General features: G+C 39.4%; 1 protein-coding gene across 1 annotated transcript in view; it reads left to right on the forward strand.

The window, feature by feature from the left end:
- Positions 1 to 932: 932 nt before the first annotated feature.
- Positions 933 to 22,309, forward strand: part of galnt1 (UDP-N-acetyl-alpha-D-galactosamine:polypeptide N-acetylgalactosaminyltransferase 1) — a 66,908-nt gene continuing 45,531 nt past the window's right edge. Inside the window, exon 1 of the mRNA XM_042489870.2 lies at positions 933 to 1,346. The gene's annotated coding sequence lies outside the window, so the exon portion shown is untranslated. The remainder of the gene's footprint in view (positions 1,347 to 22,309) is intronic.

Consider the following 22,309-nt stretch of genomic DNA (forward strand, 5'->3'; position numbering starts at 1 on the left):
AAAGTCAGACTGACTTCAGGCCTTTAAAGTTGTTTTGCCCTTTTTTTTTAGTTATTATACATCTGTTAATGGTCTTTTTGTGTGTCCTTGTGGTTGTGCTGTAGTCATTTTGGGTCTCTATAAGGGACTTTCTGTCTTATTGTGGTAATTGTGTGTCTTTCTTGGTTGTTTTGTGTCTGTTTGTAGTCATTTTGTTTGTCTTTGTGGTTGTTTTGTGTCTCATTGCGATAATTCTGTGTCTCTGGTTGTTTTGTGTGAATGGCTACCCTTGCATTTTAGCTTACTGTTAGGTAAATTACAGGCACAAGAATTTTTATTTTTCTGTCAGTTCTGTCAATTTTGATAAACCAAACAATGCTTAAATTAATATTGTTAAATCCAAATTTGTGTGGCCAATATCATCGGCAAAGACTACATGGATGGTGCAGCATTTGGATAGAATAGAGTAAAAAAGAAAATAGGCTACTTTATTCATTCCTGAAAGGGAAATTATTTACAAGACAGCAAAATGTAAATATTAGACACTATACATTATATAAATTTGAAATACAAATCCTATAAATATAAAATAGTATATAAAATATAAATAAAGGTGAATAAACGAGTTAATAACGAGGAAAAAAAGAGTGCTATAGTAGATACAATCAACAGAGGAATATTAAGAGAAGCAGTGTGATATGTTATTGCACAGCCCAAAAATAAATGTATTGCACACATTGCATAAAAAAAACGTTATAAGGTTTTTTTGGGGGATTTTTCCTTAGTCAATGTGAGGGTCTAAGGACAGAGGGATGTCGCATGCTGTAAAGCCCTCTGAGGCTAAGAGTGAAATAAAATTGACTTGACTGCATCTGTAATATATTTTGGACTAAAGAGGATGGGGTCATATGTAGTATTTCTTCCGGGTTGAGGTGGTGAAGGGAGGGATGAGCAGTGATGCTGCCTCTGTTTGCTCCGCACATCAGCAGCGGAGCTCCTCTCTCTCAGTCAGACGGACTTCAGGCCAGGCAGAGGCAGCGCGTCCGCCCGGAGAGAGACCACACACCGCATAGCGCTACTCCCGGCTCGACCCCAAACACAACCACGGTCTTTCCACGTGGATGTCTCTTCTTACACCGCCTTTTGACACTGGACGTTGCTCTTGTGGCCGCAGTGAACGCGATAAACACCTCTCCCCCGGCTTGGTTTTTGAGGTTTGTCTCGACGACACACTGAGAGGACCACACTCCCCCCCATCGTTAGCTCGCTAAGCTAGCTAGCCCGCTAACTTAGCTGTGATACTTTGAACCGTCGGTTTTCTTCCTCCTAGCTAGCCCGCCGTGGATTGAGGTGCCCTCTCCTACTAGGTAAGCTAACAAATTCACTGCTTTAATCTTGTTTTTGAGTCACACTGTCAGGCTTGTTTTGGGGCAGTTACGGTATCTGGTAGCAGCGGACTGGCGCTATGGCAGTGTTGACAGAAGCAGCCAAGCAACGGTGGATGTGATGCGACTGACCGTTAAACACACATTTTCACTTTTACTTCGCAGCTAAATTACCCCGCAGTTACTGTTTCCAAAGCCGGTGTCGAGTGTCTTGAATGTACGGATGTTTTTTGTGTTGGTAATATTGACGCTCGTAAATACTTCACTCTCTGACTGTCGGTTTGTCGTGAATGGGCCAGGTTAACGTTATCTTTCACTTTGCCGCATTTGACTGCAGCGAGTTTCCCTAACGGTCTATTCAAATGAGACACTTAACACATAACCACATATATTTTTAAGCTGTCCATGTTTAAAGTTTGGGAAAATGGTCCCTGTGTGGACTTTAAATGTCCTCTACCTGGTGAAGGTCTTGTCTAGTTTCCTCGTGAGCATTAATGAGCTTTTAATGTGTAATTTGTTTGTTTAAGAATGTAAAGAAATCCACATTTACTTCGTTTTTTTAAATATTGTTTAATTGAGACAAAAACGTACATACACTACTGTGCAAAGGTCTAGGCCACCTTAAACTTTTCTGTTTTAGAAAGGTTATAATGACAACTCATTTATTTCTCAGTAACCATTTTACTACTTTACAGTATCAATACTGCAGTTATTTTAGAATAAAACAACTTCACTAGGCTAAAGTTGCAAGTATAGTGTATTTGGGCTGCAGATTTGAAAATACCCCCCTCAACACCAGTTAATCACATTCCTTGTAATCCAATTAAAGAAAAAATAGCTTTTTAAGGGAGTTTTTTACTGTTTAAAACCTGAGTAAATTGGCTTGATTTCTTTCAAAATGTGACGAAGATAATGAGCACTGAAAAAAGAAACGACCCAAAAATTAGCAAGAAATTAGTCAAACTTACACGAAAATTAACAGAAAGTAAGTTTTTTAAAAAAGTAAAAGATGAAAAAAACAAGGAAATGACCTAGGAAAATGCTTAAAAATATATTAATTCTGTTACATAATTTCAAATATGTAACATGATAATTATAGCCATAGTTTTACCCTAGTTTTTTTCCCCCATAGACATTTAGTACTACCATTTAAAAAAATAACTTTCTAACTCTAACAGTCCATTCAAATGGCTTTTGAGGCAGTTGACAGATACCGTACAATTCCCAAAAGCTGTTCGTGCTTAACGTTGAGAAAAATGGTCACTGTATTGACTGCAAATGTCCTCTTCCTGGTAAACGTCTTTTATAGTTTTCTCACGAACATTTCTGAGCTTCGGTGTTGCATCACAGCCCCGGAGTTTAACCCCTGCTTGGAGCTTGTTGTGTCTCCTGTGTCCTCATAGAGGTCAGATGATGTAGCTTAGCCTGACACATATAGGGAGGAGGGGGGAAACTAGATTGAACAGCTTTCCTTCCTTGAGGGGCTGCAGATTTTTAGGGCCCTCCCCCTCTGTTGAGCAGAGCTTAATTACATTTCTTGTAATTCAGTCTGAAAAGAAGATCTGTTTATAGGGGTTTTGTTTTACCATTTGAAACGTACGTAAATTGGCTTGATTTCTGTCATGGGTAGAAGGCAATGAGCAAATAAAGGAGAAACAACACAAGTGAAGTTAGTAAACCATGCATGAAAGTTACCTGAAAAAAAGTTAAAGTAAACAAAGAAAATGACCTGGGAAAAAAGTGCTTGTAAATTATAATTCTGTAACATGTTAAAAAAATTCAATCATGATAATATGATCTAATTAATAAGTAAGGCTAAGTTAGAAGTCTAATAAATAGTTTTATCCTAGCTTTTTTTCTTTTTATCTTAGACATTTTTCTGGAGCTTTTTTTAAAAAAAGAAAATTTCTAAATCTACTAATTCCTTGCAATTTGTGAAATATTTCTAAGTTTCTCATTGCCTTTTCCCAATGTTTTTTTTGAAAGAAATTGACTCTGGGCTCAAAGGTTTAAATACTTGTGAAAGGCATCTGAAAGCAGCACAAGGAAAGTGATAGCCCTCCTGGTTTCAAAAGGTTAAGCATGTGGGGCCTGATATGTGTGAAAGAGAAACTCATTGCGTGAGTGACCATGCATTGATAATGCTGTAATTATCTCAGGAGATTTAAAAACAAAAATGATTTGACTATCAATCCTTCAAGTCTGCAGCTGCAGAGCAGATGAAGCTGTAGAATTGTCAGAGAACCAACTAAATCAATCTGTCATGTTTTGTAAAGGAAAGGAAAAGAGGAGCTTGTATTATTTATACAGTGTGTGTGTGTGTGTGTGTGTGTGTGTGTGTGTGTGGCATTGTCTGTATGCAGTAGGACAATATGCTGTGCAGCTGGAGGGAAGCTGCTGTAGCCTTGTGCTACCTGTAGCATTGGTCCCATGATCCCTGAACATGAACGGTTTGCTTTGATCACATTTTGAATAGGAATATCTGTGTGGTGCAGCTACACTGCTCAGAGGAGGTACTAACTTGTGCATGCTGCCTTGAAATGTGAATAGTACTTGTGACTTGCAGGTTGTCAGCACAAGCATTTTTCCTGATTTGGGTTCAGAGTTTAAAGGTCTCATATCATGCTCATTTTCAGGTTTGTACTCGTATTTTGGGTTTCTACTAGAACATGTTTGCATGCTTTAACCTCGAAAAAACACATTGTTTCCTCATACCATCTGCCTGAATATACCTGTATTCATTCTCGGTCTGAAACGCTCTGTTTTATCGCATGTCTCCTTCGGAAAAAGCCCAGTCTGGTCAGTGTTTCCGAGCATTTCACATTTACACTACTAACATCTCTGCATTGTCATTGCATCCCGGGAATCTAATAGCACTGTAGCGTCACTTTCTATCTTTATACCCCTTTTCCACCAAAATGAACATGTGTACACAGGTTTTTTTTTAAACTCAGGTAATCCTTGTCTTTTTATATATCTTGTACTTATTCAGTCTCTCTTAAACTTGGTGCATACTAATTTGGATCGACGTTTGAGCGCTGCGTGGCCGGAGACAGAGAGTATTTTGTGGTAACATGTCATTGCATCTTGCCGGTTAAGGGGCTAAAATCAGCAAATTCATGTGGGTGTTGTGTTTCCATTACTGTCGATCAGAGCAGGAGCTGATTAATACCCATGACTACTGCAGAGTCTTTGACAGGGGTGTGAATGCCAAGTATAACCTTTCGCATTGCATTAAAAAAACCCAGATGTTAGCAGGATTTTTTAAACTGGGAAAGGGGCTTTAAAGAGGGAATCACTGTGATGTCGTGCCCACAACAAAAGTCATTTCCAAGGTAGAAAACTGGTTATTGTTTTAGATTGGGGAAATATGTACATTCAGCAAACTTGTTTATTTCTGTTCTCATTTTCAATGTTAACTGTAACATATAAAAATATAGTTGTTGAATACAGTGGTCGGACCCATCTGAGGTTTCTGTTGTGCTTATTTTATGAACTGTGTTGATTTGCTTGCATCTTTGATAAACCAAACATACCAGCATGGAAGCTAAACTGCATACTGCAGTGAATGGGGACGCAGCAAAATTTTAGTCATCTAAAAAAAAAAAAAACGCAATATTTGAATATTTGCTCTGTTTCACCTTGCATAATAGCTAATGGAGGCAGCAATAGAACAGCAAGTTTTTCTCAATAGAGTCTAGTGTTTTTGAGATAATGGCTTTTAATCCCAGTAGGTAAGGGCTGTCCTACAGCAAGGTGAAGCTATGGAAATATTCTTAATATAGTCTATAAATAAACAGATATAGATGTTTTTTAAGCAGAGCTTTTTTCAAGGTGGCTTAAAACGAATCAATTACTGCATAGTGTGCTCAACGCTTTTTGATTTTATGTACATTACGTGAAGGTTTTCTACCTGGAAGTTATTGTAAATAAACATCGTGATTCGGTCTTTACAGTATACTTGTTTATTGTCTGCTATAATCGCCATTAGCTTTGCCCTAAAGCACAGCTAATCTTCATCACAACTTTAAGGCACAGTCTCTGAATATGGACTGCATTCATTTCTCTGTTGATTGAGCATCTTTTTACACACTTAACCTGCTGTATACTAAAAATTACATAGAAATCTGAGTTTTTTACAACATTGTTAAACGTCAGTTTTCCATGTTTTTTTAATTATTTATTTAATTAATTTTTTTTTAAAATTATTTTTTAAAAAATTTTTTCACTTGCCCGATTGGAGGAATCATTTGCTAGATTTACTAGCCCTACATGGCATTTTACTTGCCCTGGGCAAGCTTTACTCTTTATCCCCGAGGTTGTATGTGTGTCATATTTGCTTGCTTCAGAGCTGCATGTCTAAACTCAGCTCTATGTGTAGCCATGACTGTCCAGCATCGAAAGGAAATGAATCATGTTCCTCATTTCAAGGCCGTGGAGTCGGCATGATGCGTTTCCTGCTCTGTGTGGTGACTGTGTGTTCAGGCCTCAGCAGATGTGCCTGCTATTGTGTATGTATCTCACTCTCACATATACTTGATTTGAGAGTTTTGAAGATTGGCAACATTTTGGCCAATCTGCGGGACCTAAATTTAGTTATGTGTATTTGAATTCCGATGAAATAAGGCTCTGCCTATAAGAAGTTAATGACTTCAATGAGGGCTCTCGACATGTATAAGGGATAAAATGTGTGGGTGCGTCACTGTGGTTTAAGCTCGTATAGAGAGCACGTGTAAGTATTAGGTTGTGTGTGTTTCCATCGTGTAATGGTATTACAGGTGGTAATAATCATGATAATAATATCCTTTGGAATGCAATTAGTTTAATCTGTACAAAACTCAATTATAAAGCCTGTGATCAAATGCAACCAAGATGTTTTACCTTTTTGTGTTTTTAATTAGGCTCTCTGAAACAGATATTTGTAGACTTTTGTTTTTCCCTTGGCTTTGCTGCACAGTATATGAAATCAAATTGAAGGTAAAATGTCTGATATCCACTCCGTTGATGTGTATTGGTATTTGTGAGTGTATGTGCTATGTACAGAGGGTGGCTGTGGTGCATTTATTGCTCCGAGCTGGTCTGGAACAATAGCTCTATTCTGGCCCATGTCTCCGGAGGGAGGCAGCAGCATTCGGCGTTCCCGGCACTCTGTGTGCCAGCAAGGCTTGGTTTGGGATTGGGTTTCCACAGCCACCTGGAGCTCAGAGCACAGGAATGCCATTGTTCCTCCTTCCAGACTATGGCCGGATCAGACGCACATGCAAACACACACATACACATAAACAGACACATGCATGTACACACACTTAGTACACAAGATGAGCTCATACTAGCCTGTATGTCCCCCAAAACTTAGGTCACCCTGCTTTGTTACTATATCATTGCTGACATAGACAGTGAAACATCAAGCCTCTGCCTGCACAGTCACCGAGACCTGACATTAGCAACAGAGCAGTGTGCTTGTCTGGCTGGTTAGTATTTTTAGCTGCAAAGCACAGAAAATGTCAGTGAGCTGGATTTATTGTAGTTCTGCTTTTTGCTCTGTTGTTTAACTAATCTGCAACCTGCTTAAAGCAGGAGTTGTTAAATTAAGGTACAATATTTGCTGAAACTGTCATTTTATCGACACGAGTAGCATATGCGATAGATCATCTGTGAAAAACTCATGTTTCTCCACTTTCTTATGGTGCTTCTCATGGCATTACTGCATCTTAATGAAAACAACCTAAAAAGCTAAAAAGTGCACTAAAATATATTTAGGAAAACAATTGAGGTGAGAAATAGGAAAAGTAATAACAGAATCTTGATTCTTATTTGATCAGCTCTACCTAGTTTGACCATATGACAGCAAGTCACAAGCAGCGATTGACATGATTGTATGGCCACGAGAGTCAGAGATTGGTGTCATCAGTCAGAGGCTGTAGATATATTCTTAATTAAGCTTTTTAAGTTGGCTAAAACTACTCAATTAAGGCATAGTTTGCTCAGCGCTTTTTGATTTTATGTACTTTACGTGGCGGTTTTCTAGCTGGAAGTTATTGTAAATAAACATTGTGATTCGGTCTTTATACTATATTAGTGACATTATTTTAGTGACATTATTTATATGTATATATTTTTTAATTTGCCCGAATGGAGGAATCATTTGCTAGATTTACTAGCCCTACGTGGCATTTTAGATCGGGGGTGAGTTTGGGTGCGACAGGGGCAGCTTTCCGGAGGAGGAGAGGCTTTGCCTGGTCATGCTACGAGATACCGTTCTGCCTTTGACCTAGAAATGGCAAATTTACAGCTCACAGCAACTTAATATGATTCAGACTCTGCCTTTTTTGGGGGGTATCCAGTGAGGGCAAACAGTGTGGCACATTTCAGATTGCTCTTTAGGGATAATGTGGCTTGTTTATAATTTGTTATGTGAATGTCACTGTCACCTTGAAGGTCCGACAGAACCCAGAAAAAAGGAACCAAAAAAAGAGGAAGAAATAGTCTTATATTCATATTGAACTGCCGAATCCAATTCAACGGATACACGTAAAAGCCTGCGTGATTGATAGCTGCATGAGAGACTCCTCTGCTCTGATTTGATTTTTTTCCTCCAGCCAATGGTAGATTCTTGCAAATGCCATTAGAGGCACTGCGAGGAGGAGGAAGATGATGTTTTTCACAGACTATCTGTCTCATGTACTATTATGTGGATGTAGTGATGGTTTCAGCAAACATTAAAAGTATAAAAGTACTTCTTATGAAACTTACCAAGTGTACCTTTAAGACGTGAAGGGATGAGAAATGGTTAGAAATACAAGTAGTGTTGAAGCAATTGCTCAATTAATCAGTTGGTTGACTGGCAAGAAAAGAATCAATTATTCTTCAAGTCATTTATCAAGCAAAACTCTGGTACCAGTTTCTCCAATGTGATGAATTGTCAGCCTCTCTCTTTCTTTTTTAGTCTTTTATTCCAATTAAATACTTTTGAATATTTGTGTAGTCAAGGCAACACCTTGGGCTCAGGGAAAATAAGCAATGTTCCCTATTTTCAGTCATTTTCTAGGCCAGATAATTAATCGATTCATCAGGTGATTGACAGATTAATTTGCAGACCAAAATTAAATCAGACTTGAAAAGCCTTGACCTTGAAATTAAATTGATATTCATTAATACAGATACATAGAGAGACTAGAGCAAGAGACACCTCTTGTGTGATCTATTCCAGCTGGCGAAATGTCAGTTTACTTCAAAGTTGTCTTTTTAATCAAATCCTCATCTTCCAGGAAGACGTTGCACAAACATCAGCTGTCAGTAAGACATTTGATTACTGAGTTTTGTTTACTGGGTTTTGTTTTTAATAATGTTGTCTGATCACAGCACACATCAGACTTCAAACTTATCTCCACATGCTGCGTCACTTGGTTTTGTGTGGTAGTGCAGCAACAATCTGATTGGCCTCTAAAATATAATACCTATTTTATGTGTATCATTACATATCTTTAGAGAATTTAGGGGTATTTTTGAGCCTCTATTAGAGAGGAGATAGTTAAAAGAAGCACCTTTCTTGCATGTGGCCTCATTTATACATTTTTTAATCAAAGAAGAAAGCAAGGATGTGCTCTTTATCTTGCCTTTAGCATGATTATATTGACTTTTCTACTTGAAACTGACAGCCTAGATTAAGCATAGACCTTCCAGAAACTCACTCCGGATGTTGATAGCTAGTTTAGCTGGATCAGATAGCAGAGCCCTAATGGTTGATCTTCAGACAAAGTGAGAGAAACAGAACACGGAGAGGGATGAGAAGGAGAGAGATAGCCATCAGCAGCATTTAGTAGTTCCGCCGCTCAGTCCTCTTGGGTTTGTAATCAGGCAGTTTCAGTTGTGTGTGTGTGTGTGCGTGTGTTTGCCTGTGCATGTGTGTCCTCTGGCTTTCTAGCGGGTCACATTAGGGATAGAGTTGCACAGAAGTGGGTCAGCCAATGCCACCAGGGAGTCTTGCCAGCTCCATGCTCCCTCTCAGGCTGGAACCAACTAAAGGCCAACACAAACAGATGAACCTCAGTTGTGTGTATGTGTGGTCAGGAGGGTTGGGCTGGTGTGAAAATTTTCAGACTGATTTGATATTAAGCCAAACACCAGGTATGGGAATTAGCACAAGCCACCAGCCAAATGCTGGTAAAATATGCAAGTGGTTGCTCGATTTGCTTCACTCACCCGCCAATGAAACAATGGTAAACTATTGAGTGGCTGGTAGTTTTTTTAATGCATCAGCCACAGTGGCAGGTGGACAAAAAAGTTTATTTCCAACCCTGCCAAACACCTGACCAGACCGGTTTACATAATTTTACCAGGGGTCCCATTTGACTCAGCAATCAATTCTGAGTTGAACGTAATGACACACTGTCCCAACAGAAAAGTCTCTAACTATCACATTACACTGGAGCTCTTTGTCCACACTCAGTCCCTTAAATATGCACTTCTGTTACTTCATATAAACAAACCTCGTAGCTATCAGCTTTGTGCTCAACATCAGACCAGAGACATAAAGATTTAAACGATAGGTGAGTAGCCTACTTGCTATCTACCTACCTTTGTAACATTACTTTTTGAATAAGAAGACATGTTTTATATTGTGATATTTACTGGAAATGACAAACAATATAGCCAACAGCAAGTATCCTAAAGCTAGCTTGATATTATTCAGGGTCATTTACCGTAGCAGAAACGTTAATCTTCCTGGTGATCTCCCTCCAGCCAGCTGATGTGTGTTCACTATTTTGTAGTGAAATAAGGAGGTTTTATATGAATAATTCCTCATTTCAACTTCATGAATCAGTCGGTCCTTGTCCACTGTAGCACTTTCATAGCGAGCATCAGATATAAATAGAAAGGAAGTGTCAGATGAAATTTTATCTCATAACAGTGCCTGCAGCCAGTAAGGACAGCTATTTTGTTTTCTTCAAATCCAAAATGTTGTCATATTGGTTGAGTTTTATGTCTCCTAATATTAACCCAAAAAGTAAACAAACAAGCATATGCCGCTCTCCCCCTTCATCAGCCCGCTCGGCTCGGCAATAAATTACACACGACCTGTATGACACTCGTTGCTTCATTAGTAAATTTACAAACATGATATATTCATCAGGCTGTCAGATTGCTTATTACATATGCACTTTGATTGGATTTAGCACTGTGGTGGGCTACTTTTGAAATTGCCAGAACGTGACATTACATAATGACAAATGCTGGTTCAGCCGCTTTACATAAATCAAATTGGTTTAATCTCGTAGACCAGACCGGACTGGCAAAACCGGAAATCGACCCAACTCTAGTTATCATTGAAGGTGCATGAATTGTTTTTTGGCACTGATTGTTTATATATGCTCATTTATATTAGTTTATAATATTTACACAGTCTGATCTTTGCTATTCTGTCACTCATTGAGATGCCATGTCCCCACCTTGCTGTCTGTACTTTGACCTCATATAAACTTCTTTACTGGAAACTGAACTGAGGTAAAGCCGTGAAGGCAAAAAGAGCAGCAGGCCTACGCTGGTGCAGTATGTTTAGATTACATATAGGGCCTCTGCAGATGATTCAGAGCCTGTCACACTCAGTGTGTGTCAGCTGGATGGACACAGTGTTTCTGCTGGCTTAATGATAAGGAAATAGGATTTGGCCCAGTATTCAGCAGAGGTTTATTTCATCTCCTTGCTGCAGTGTCTTGGTCTCAGTATCGGTTCGCCACTGACAAGGAATTAATGATCTATTTCTGTTCTCAGTGTGCTTGCCTACATCCCTCCATTGTTGAATTGACATGACATCATGAGGTAGTAAGTAGGCAGAAACATAAGCGTAGCACAAGACTGAATTATTGCACAATATGGCAGAGATCACACTTAACTTCCATCCAATACAAATAAAAGCTGCTGCTCCAAATGAAGTGATTCTTAGACTGTTGGGTAATGTTGGAGAGCACTTTTGCAACATTGAGAAAGTCCTCTGGGCATAGTCTCTACCCACTTTCTGCCGCCACTGGCTAGGTGTGCTTAGGTGTGAAAATGGGCAGTGTTTCAAGTGGTCAGCAGCAAATACTGCTCTGTTTATTATTTACACAGCCTCCTTCCTCCACAGTGATGACTCCGTGACCGTTCACAATAAATAGATTTTTGGTAAGAACTCAAATCTGTGATGCATGATTGTGGGTTGGAATACATGAATATTTTGAAGAAGCGAGTCTCAACCTGCAAGTGATCCGCATTCCAGTCCATTAATAAGGAGGTCCTCACAAGAAACGTACATGCCTCTTGTTGTCATTGTGAGCAGAGTAGAAATGTTATAAGGCTTTAGAATAACAAACACATGAGGCAAAGTTGTGACATATGCAGGAGCTTTTTTTTTTTAATGTTTAAAGGTGTGTGAAGGGTGAAATTTTCTGCTCTTATTGATGGACTTATAGAGCATTATCAGACGACTCTTAAATTCCCCTCAGCTATACAAGACTTTATCACTTCCTTTTCATTAGATGCAACTGTTTTTTATGCCTCAGTGCCAGTGACAGCCATGGCCGCAGGCATTATGTTTTCAGTATCCAGTCCGTCTACAGGGAATTTCTTCAAATTTACCATAAATGTCCACTTGGACTCAACAATGCACTGACTAGATTTTAGTGTCGTAGGTCAAAGGTCAGGTCACCGTGACCTCGTCTGTCTCATTCTTGAACACGATACCTTAACAAGGCCTTGAGGGAATTTCTTAAAATTTTGCACAGACGTTCGCTTGGACTCGAGGATGCACTGATTGTGGTCAAAGGTCAGAGTCACTGTGACCCTGCATCTGTCTCATTCTCGTGAATGCAATATCTCAAGAAGGCCTCAAAGTGGTAGTTTGGGATTTTTAAAGTTGTGCTGTATGATATATTTATCAGTGTATTACATACAGTAGCTGGTTGTCGACACTCAGTTTGCAGAAACAGCAGGGGTGCGCCGCTCATAGCTCAACATTACCATGCTGTATAGGAAACCTGTTTTAGCCACTGAGCACCCCGTGTGTTTCTGCAAACGTGGAGCACGCCGACTGCCAGCTACTGTATGTAATATAATAACTACACAAGTATCTCATACAGCTCCACTTCAGAAATCCAGAGCTATCACTTTAAGGGAGTTTCCTTACATATGGCACAAACATCCACTTGGACTCGAGAAAGAACTGATTAGAATTTGGTGGTCAAAGGTCAAAGTCACTGTGACTTTCTGGCCATATCTCAATAATTTACATGCTAATTATGACAAGAAAAATCACACAAATGTTTATTAGCATATAATGATGACATGCTGACATTTTATATCCAAAAGGTCAAAGGTCCACTGTGACCAAAAAAAAAAAGAAAACAAAACTGCAGGTTTAACAACAAAAACATCAGCCAAGAGTTGTTGATCCCAGTGATGAAGATCAGCTAACTACACAAATCAAGAAGATGAGAGGCAGCTGGAAGACTTTGGCTGGGGACCATGTTAGATGAGAGCCAGATTTTGGCACATGAATACTGTGAGAGTGAGTAAAATGCACAAGAATCAAGCTTCTGTTAAAAAGACAAAACAGATTTTAATGTATTTAGAGCAAACTGGTGCATTTTCTTTAAAAAAAATGGGGAAAGGCAATAAGCAACTTGGTAAGATTTATTACACAAATTGCAAGAAGTTAGTAGATTTAGATAATGATTTTTAAAAAGCTAGGGAAAAATATCTAGGGGAAAAAAAGAAAATCTTGGGATAGATGATAAATTAAATTTATAATGATCATAATTACATTTTAAATTATGTCACAGAATTATTAGAACTTTTCAAGTAGATATTTTCTTTTTTTAAAACTTTTGTCTTTATTTTTCTTTTTTTGTTGTTGTTTGTTTTTACTGATTTCTTGCTAATTTTTGGTTAATTCTTCTTCCATTGCTCATTGCCCTCTATCCATGTTTTAGAAAGAAATCAAGTCAATTTCCTCTGGTTTCAAATAGTAAAAGCCTACTCTCATTTGTGTCGTCAGGATATTATTTAAATCCTATTTTTCCATGTTCCTTTTACACCTGGACATGTTGGTGTAACTTTGTAACCTTGAAAGAAATCCAGTTGGATCTGCATTTGCAATTGACTTGTCTTTGCAAGTGACTTTGACCTCATAAACAGATCCAGTGCTCTGACTGTTTGTAGCTTTAAGAGGCACCTTAAACTGCAACAGCTCAGCCTTGTAGTATTGAGTAACCCTATATACTCCATTCAGCTTAGCTCCAACAATTCCCCTCTTTGTCAGAGTGTGCTGTTCATGTGTCCGTATGTTGCTCACAGCATCTGTTTCACTCTGAGATATGACCTGACAGGAAAAGACATAGTTTCCATGGCGACGGGCCTTCTCTTTGCCCCCGTCCATAGGAGGAAGTGGAATATGTCCAATTTCTGCTGACTCATGGAGAAACACTTGTGTGTCCCACACTTAAGCACAGATGTCGCTCCTCACTCCGGCCTACAATGATTGTTTGTGTGCCTTTTTAATGTGTTTGACACTCTTTGTTTCTGAGCGTATGTTGGCTGCTCCATCCAGTGCGTAGGCCTGCTTGTTTATTTAAATCACAAAAAGAATAGTATGTTATGTTGTCAGTTAAATGGAGGGTATTTTATGTGTCCATGGCGACCTGGGTAAATCTCACTTATTTTATCTCTGTGTGAATATTTTCATTTGATCCAACCTTACTGTTTAGGAACAGCAGGCTGTGCACGGGGGGTTAACCCCAGGGCCCGGTTGTTCAAAAAATGTAATCTGGACCCGAATTATCTGGATCTGGAAATCCCATGTTTTACTGTCCAGAATCAGCTAATCCATTTTACTTTTGAGATTTTTTTTTACATTTACATTACATAACATAACATGTTTGACTTTTTTGGATACAGATACAGACTTTTCAAGATTACTAAATCCGAAAACCAGTGCTTTAAATGGGACTTCTTACACAATGCAGGCTTCTAGCTAGTGGTGAGGTGGGTGGAGGGATGAGGACTCAGTTCTATTGAGGACCCGGTTCCACTTTTTTCAAAAGCTGAAAAATCAATAATGTTTGAGCTTATGGATACTACTGGCAAGTCCCGTAGGTTCTATAATGTAAGCCGTTATATAAGCTTTATTCCCACTGCACAAAAAGCCTGCTAACACCGGTCAGCATCTGGCTTTTTAATGCAATGGGAATGTGTATGATCGGCATTCACACCTGGTCAAATGACTGCAGTAGACACAGGTTTTTATCACCTCCGGCTCCAATCGGCATTGATCGAAATGCAACACCGGAGTGAACGTGATAATTTCAGCTCTTTAACCGGCGAGCTGCAATCACGCGCCATCACTAATTACCGTCCGTTTCCTCTGACAGCGGCACTAAAACAAACCGATCCAAATTAGTCTGCACAGAGTTTGAAAAAGAGACTGAATAAGTAAGTGATATAGAAATAGAAAAAACCACTGAGAAGTTTATGGAGACCTCTGTCTGACCTCTGCTGTCTACTGTTTACCTGCCTGTCTCTGACATCGCACGGCACAGCAACTAACTTAACCCTACACACAAAACAGCTGACACAAAGTCAGACTTGTGCTGTGTTTACTGGCAGTGGGAAAACAGTATTTAGCAGGTTTACCTGTGTCTGAAAAACCTACGTGCATGCGCTAATTTTGGAGGGAAAGCGCTAATAGTGAGGGTTTGATCCAAGACTGGATTATGTAATTATATCAGATTTCAGAGCCATTTTTCCTTTGATCAACCCATTTTCAAGATTTCAATCCAATAGCTGATCCTGGTCAAGGGCAGTGTCAGGACTACCGTGTGCAGCATGCATATCACCACCAGTCAGCCCGAGAAGTGAAGTAGTAGTAGAGTTCAAACTCTAACGCCACTGTATCCGCAGAGCTGCTAAACCAAGAAAGCCCAGAAAGGATTTATAGAGATTTACGTCTCCACTTTCACTGCTTTCATCCCAAAGAAGAGAACCCTGTTTGTACCTGGGTGACAAATCTTAATTGGTCTTTGTTCACAGTGCTTTCACATAAAAGCCTTTAAAGCAATACTCAGTTAAAAGGATTTTTTTTGTGGAAAAAGCCATTTGTTTTGCATGATGCTGATTTACATTGTCCCTTATTGACTGATCCACCGATGGACTAAACAAATATTATTTATCATGCAATCTGGGTATGGAAAGATGCACACATTATGTACCATGAGGCGATCTAAATTTGTCTGTTATCAAAGATATTGCCACACTGGTATCCATCCCTTTTAATATAACTGGGTGTTTTTAGCCATTGTGGGCAGTGTAGCATATCACTGAGCATGACTGTTTTATGGCATAATTGGATTTTTATGATTTATGAGTCATTGTGTTGAGATACATTAATTTGTCAGGTATTTAATTAGCTAGATTAGCCAAAAAGAGACTTAGTGTTGTTATTTTATTCAGAAAAGGTTTCTCAGTAGATGTCTCAGGAAATGTAATACTGTGTCATGAATGTTTCTCGACATTAGAATAGAAAAAAAAAACTGCGTTTAGTGAAATAGAAGATAAGTAACATAATAGAATATTTAAAAAATATAAAATATGAATTGAATAGCCCAACACAAAGCCTCAGCTTTTTTTTAAACTTATGAAAAGACTAATTGTAGGAAAACACATAGCATGTTAAAAATGCACAACTGACACATAACATTTCAGTGAAATTATATTAATATGATTTCATTTGATGAGTAAATTTAATTGAATCAAATGAAATCTTTCAGGTTCTACCCTATGTGCACAACCTTTTGGTCATTATCAGTCTTATTAGCCATGCTATATTAAAATGTTTGAAAACACTGCATCAAATGAGTCGTGTTTGATTTAGCTCATATTTAGTCATTACTGATGGCAAATGTTAAGAAGTATGCTGTACTGAAAGTGGAATCTTTTTAGCTGTGGTAGCAGCGTCTTTCTTGTATTATATAAGACAGAAGTACCTGAAGGAACTCAAGGGAACAAACATGCTTAAATATAACATTTTTTAAGGGCTGCCCCCTGAAAGCCAGAGATTCAGATAATCGGTTGGCGACCTCCAGTCAACTGAGATTCTGTAAGTCGAGCATTTGTTTTGTTTTTGTTTGTTTTCCCGTCAGTCAGTGTGCAGTGTACTTTGTATTTATTTATTAATGTTATCTTCTGCTTTCTGCGTAGAAGTGGTGAATTTACAGCTTTCAGCAGCTTAATGTAAAACAGTCTGTGGCAGATTGGCATTGATGGAAATGCAAAACCAGTGTGAATTTTAACCCGTTTACAAGCAAGATGCAATGACACGCAACCACAAAATACCGTCCGTCTCCATCCGAGCAACATTCAGACATCGCTTCTAAATGAGTGTTCACAGAGTTTGAAAGAGAGACTAATTAAGTAAGAGATGTAAAAAAAAAAAAAAAAGAAGTACTGCTTTTGTATTTACTAACCTGTTTTTTGGCATGTTGGTTACATTGAACGTGACATCAGTTAAGAAAAAAAAAGACAGAAAAGCATACTGGTCTGTTGCAGTCTACTGGTAATGGGAAAGCAGTCTGTCGTCCATTTTCAACAGGTTTTCCCACAATCTAAAAATCTGTCTACATAAATTTTGGTTGAAAAGGGGTGTAAGCGCATTTTTTTAACAAAATAAATTGTATTGTATATTTGGTTCAAATGTATTTAAAATAATAAAATTGATAGTTATAGTTGCCTTTTTATAGTTTGGATTGAATCTCACCTTACATAAGCTCCTGTTCAAAATACTAACAATGAGTGACTTCATGTAGATTTTGTCAACGTATCCGGGAATGCCTATATTTAGGTACTGTGAATCTTAACAAATACAATGGTGTAATTGTTTCCACTAAAGAAGAAGTTTGAAGTGTGACTACTCTGTCAAAGGTGTGACTGCACTCTTAGATCATTCAATGTTAAAAAGAGGACAGATGAGGACTAGAGGAGGGCAGAAAGGACAAACCCCTGCTCCTGCAGCTCTGTGCTCTGTCTTTGTTGTGTGACAGAGCGAGCTATCCACCCCAGGCTCACCTTCTGGGCCTGCACACACACAACCATCCATCTCTAGCCCTTATCTCCTACCAGGCTGCTACCCTTGAGTGTGTGTTTGCATGTGTGTGGGTGTGTGTGTTTGTGTGTGTGAGGACACTTTGAGTGGAGTTGTTCTGGCCCGGTCACACTGATAGCCATATCAACAGTTACTCCTGATGGACTGTGGAACAACAGGGCCATTGTTTTTCTGAGTTGGTGTGCGTGGGCGTGTATGCTAAGCCATCAGAAATTACATTTCTACGAGCTGCAAATGTCAGAGGCACTGTGCTCATGCATCTTGGGAATGTGTGTGTGTTTGTGAGTGTGTGTCGTATGTGCTGCAGAGTAATCTGCCAGAAGCTTGGATGTGGGTCAGTGTGGCTGCAGCTCTGCAGGGAGAGACAACAGCAGGATACTGCCTCTGTACTTACTGTGGGGGGGACTAGACTGCGTAAAAACATGCTCCACAAAAAATTCAAAGGAAAGCAGGGGCCAACTGGCACTTGAGATTTGACTTTTTTTAAAAATGTGTGCCTTTTCACATCCCCTGAAACAAAGCTTTGGCTGTTTTTGTAATTCTAGCCTATTTGTCTGTGTGCTTAGATCAGTGGTTCTCAAACCTTTTCATGCCCCCCACCCCCATTGGGGAAGCAAATGATTAAAAAAAAAAGGATCCATGTTGAATATTAGAGAAGTAGAGGTCAGCATGATAGCATCAGCATCCCTTTATTTGTTTTCCTTACATTAATCGTATTTCAGGTTTACCACAGATCCTTAAAAAGTCTTTAAATGCACTGAATTAATCTGAAATAAAATAAGGCACTGATTGGTATTAAAATGTCTTAAATCATCATTTCAAAAGCCTTAAAAATGTTTAGATATGGAAAATCAGTCAGTATGTTTACATGCACAGTTAAGTCGAGCAACATAGCTCAATTAGGCCATTTAATTAGACTACTGTTCTAATCCCAGTATACAAGCGCTGGGGGGAAATCGATTTATAAACGGTAGTTTGTCCTACTCTGCCACGGTAAGTGGCGATATGCCCCCTTTCAGCAAGTTGGTACTGGATCTTCTTGGGGTTGACACATGTACCAAATGAGTAAGCAGGCAGCAAATGGGTTGCATGTCAAACGGTGTAAACATGGATAATTTCTCAGTTGGACTTCAGTTTCTTTGAACTTCTAGTTTTCATTGGATTAACACAGTAATATGACTTTGTCTAACATCCTGTAAACATACTCGCTGTCTATTTTTGCAGATCTGTGAACGTATCGCCAGCAGAACTTTTCAAGTTTTATTTCTGCAAGCAGTTCATGTAGTTTGAATTGGGGGTTAAATAATTGATCAGAAGATCCCATCAGAACTGATCTGATCAGTTTTCAAGAGGAGCAGCTGCTGTAGAGGCAAGTGAAAGCAAATTCTTAGTTTCACTTTCACTACGCTAAAAAACTACTACTTTATACTACTACTAAAAAAAATGAATGTGTAAAATCTCAAAGTAATTTGTAACATGTATTTTTAAAAAATAATTTATTAAATGCCTCTGGCATTTATGTCAACCAATTACCAATTACACTTAGAGCAGAGGATCCACTGTCTGCTAGCTAGCAGGCACTGTACCCTGGACAGTATGGGGAAATGCGTATTCAACTAAAATTGGCTTTTTAAACGAGATTTTGAGGCATGCAATACCTTTGAGGCTCTGTGTATTTTATGCCAAAGTTTGTTTTTTTAAGTCCTGAGAGGAGTTAGGGCAGTGAAATCCCAGAAACACAAAATTGCCATGAAAACTCGCCAACAATCAGCAGGTATTTCCAAGTTCTGCTCTACTTTCATCTCCACCACATACCAAAAAAAGTCGTTTTTTGTTGAAATAAACTTTATGAAAAAAAATATCCCTCGCCCTGTAAAATTAATGTCAGTTATATTTTTTCTTCTATTGTGGTTATTGTAAAATTCATCATAGATTTCATGTCAAATACCATTAAAAGTCCTAATTCTAACTTGCCTTAAGCTGCAGGAGCCCTTTTCATTCAGCTTTGTTTCACTCCATATTTTCCCCCTGGTCCTCCGTGCCCAACCATTTGAGAACCACTGGCTTAGACAGATGTGTTCAAATATTCAAACAGATCTGAAAGTGTGTGTGGAACTAGCCTTATTAGAGTCGCGCCCACAGGGGCACAGTGATAGCAATAGAGATTCAGATCTGTGTGACTTCTTAACAAAGCTAGATTGGAAAGAGGACGGCCAGATTAGTCATGCCTGGGGCTCAGCGTGGATTTTACCTGCAGTCATTAAGCCAAAGTTATTGCTGAACATTTGGAACTCACAGTGAAAGCTTATTGGAGGTTATGTAGTGTGACAGACTGTGTGTGTGTGTGTGTGTATTGACCTCATGACGAAGCTGCTTAAATGAAATATTGATAGTGCTACACTAGCTTGGTTAGATTGTGTGTGTGTTTGTCTGGAGTTGTATGTGTATATTTAGAACTTTGCCCAGTGATTGATTGTGCATTTTGCTGCAGCCAGTGGACTATTAGGTGTCCATTTTTTTGACATACGGTCTCATTGATAGAGCACTTGAAGTGGCCCAGTAGAGTTAAATAGCAGGATTCATGAGGACGGAGTGTGCAAACAGACAGGTAGGTTACATAATGCTGCTTTCTGCCGGTGACGGACAGCTCTGTTTAAACAGTGGGCTGAGAATCAAACAAAAGATCAGCATACTGTACTTAAAGCTCCCAATGAATTTGACTTTTGCGACACCTTGATCAGAGATCTTCGTCAGGCATTTGTCATTTGGCTATAAAAATGCCTGATAAAGATCTCTGATCGAAACATGGTAAAGTTCAAATTAATTGGGAGCTTTAAGTACAGTGTGCGGATCTTTTGTTGGATTCTTACTTTTGATTTTTTTTTTGATTCTGCAGCTGTAGAAGTCCTTTGGATGTGCGTGCCCTCCTACCTTGTTTATTCCTTAACAGTGGTGTGAAAAATGTAATTAAAAAGATTTCATTTTTTCGAAGGTTGATGCTGTAGATCAGGGATACTAAATGTGCTTTGCTTGGCGTCCATCTTTGCAAAATGACAGGAGGCCAGGGGCCAGTAGAGCAGCCCCGTAAATGATTCTCAGATTGTAGGACATTCCTAAGATTTTAGGATGTTTCTAGGATTTTAGCAGGTCTCTAGGAATTTAGGACATTTATTAGTTTTTACGGACATTTCTAAGATTTGAGGGCGTTCTAGGATACTATAAGATTTCTAGGATTTTAGGACATTTTTAGAATTTCAGGAGATTTTAGGATTTTAGCACTTTTAAAGGATTATATTTTGTTGCTAGGATATTACAACATTTCTAAGATTTTAGGATTTTAGAACATTTCTAGGGTTTTAGGACATTTCTTGGATTTTAGAGCGTTTCTTGAATTTTAGGACATTTCTTAAGTTTTAGTGTCTTTTAGGATCAGGGGCCTAGATTTAGCCCACGAGCTGTAGATAATACATATACACTTGCAGTGACTCAGCACACTCAGCTTGCCAGCTTTATTTTATGGGGTCCGCTGCACATGTATTTTGTCATCCTATCTGTGGGCGTACTGACTTTGTTACATTAAAAGCACTTCCCTTGCTTTTTGTAAAGTGCTAATGTTATCGCATTGCATGCAGCTAAAAACAGGCTTCTGTTGTACTGAAAATGTGCTAATCCCACACTTTGCCACTACATGAGAGGAGGAGGAGATTGCAGGCTGTGTAGGATTGCAAGGAAGTCTGTCCTGGATTGGGAATGTTGCCTGGAGCGTTTGAGCACGCAGCTGGGGGCATGCACGCACTTAAGCCTGATCCTGTTAACACGGCGGCTGGCCAGAGCGGGGACAGCAGCGAGATATGGAACCAAGAACAAATCACAAGCCTCCAGATGTTACCGAGACACACAGAGATAGAGGGGGAAGTTTGGGGCTAAATCTGTTGTGCGTAATCACTCAGGACACAGAGGAGGGAAGGTAGTGTGTGTCTGTGTCTGTGTCTGTGTCTGTGTGTGTGTGTGTGTGTGTGTGTGTGTGTGTGTGTGTGTGTGTGAGATCACTGTTATGTTTCCTAACAGTAGTGTCGTGGCCTGCTGCGCTGTTTCTTGTGCTCTCCACTCTTTGTAAACAGGAAGCAGATCCCTCTCCTTGCTGTGACTCTCCTTTCATCTGTCTTTTTCTGTCCGTCCCCTTGTCCCTCAGTCGTCCTCTACCCTGTGTCCCTCTGTGAGTACATACTGTATATCTAGAAAGTGACAAGCCCCCAGCTCTCACAGCACTTCCTTATTATGGGGAGCAAAACAAGCTGTTTCTTCCAGGATAAGTGTGACATAGTGGCGTGTCCAGGGAGTTTGAACCAGCTGCATTTTACCTATTTTCTCCTTGCTCTATTCCTGGTATTCCTGTTTTCCTCCCTGGGCTTCCCCTGGAAAGCTGTCAGAAGGTGAGCTACAGCGAAACTGTTGTTGTCATCTTTTGTTGCTTTTCCTCTTGTCCCTATTTAGCATGGATTTAGTGTTTGTGTGTGTATGAGGGTGCAGCAGGCCCCGCAGGGCCTTCCTTTCCCACACCACTGGAGACACGAGGTGTTTGACAGAGCAGGAGGTCGTAGCGAGGGCTAGAAGGAGGTGCAGTCGGCACAGGATTACCACAGCACTGTTTGTTGTTGCTAAGACCAAAGATGTCATCTTTGGACTCCCTCTGTTACAACATACGCTACAAACAGAGTCACATAACACATGTAAAAACCCTGGCTGGGAACCAAACACACACACACGCACTTCATGCTTACCCAGTTTCTCCTCTGTGTGTCTTTCTCCGACAGTC

Source organism: Plectropomus leopardus, chromosome 11 (assembly GCF_026936395.1).
Source record: "Plectropomus leopardus strain MGB_pleo_1.0 chromosome 11, ASM2693639v1, whole genome shotgun sequence".
NCBI classification, from domain to species: Eukaryota; Metazoa; Chordata; class Actinopteri; order Perciformes; family Serranidae; genus Plectropomus; species Plectropomus leopardus.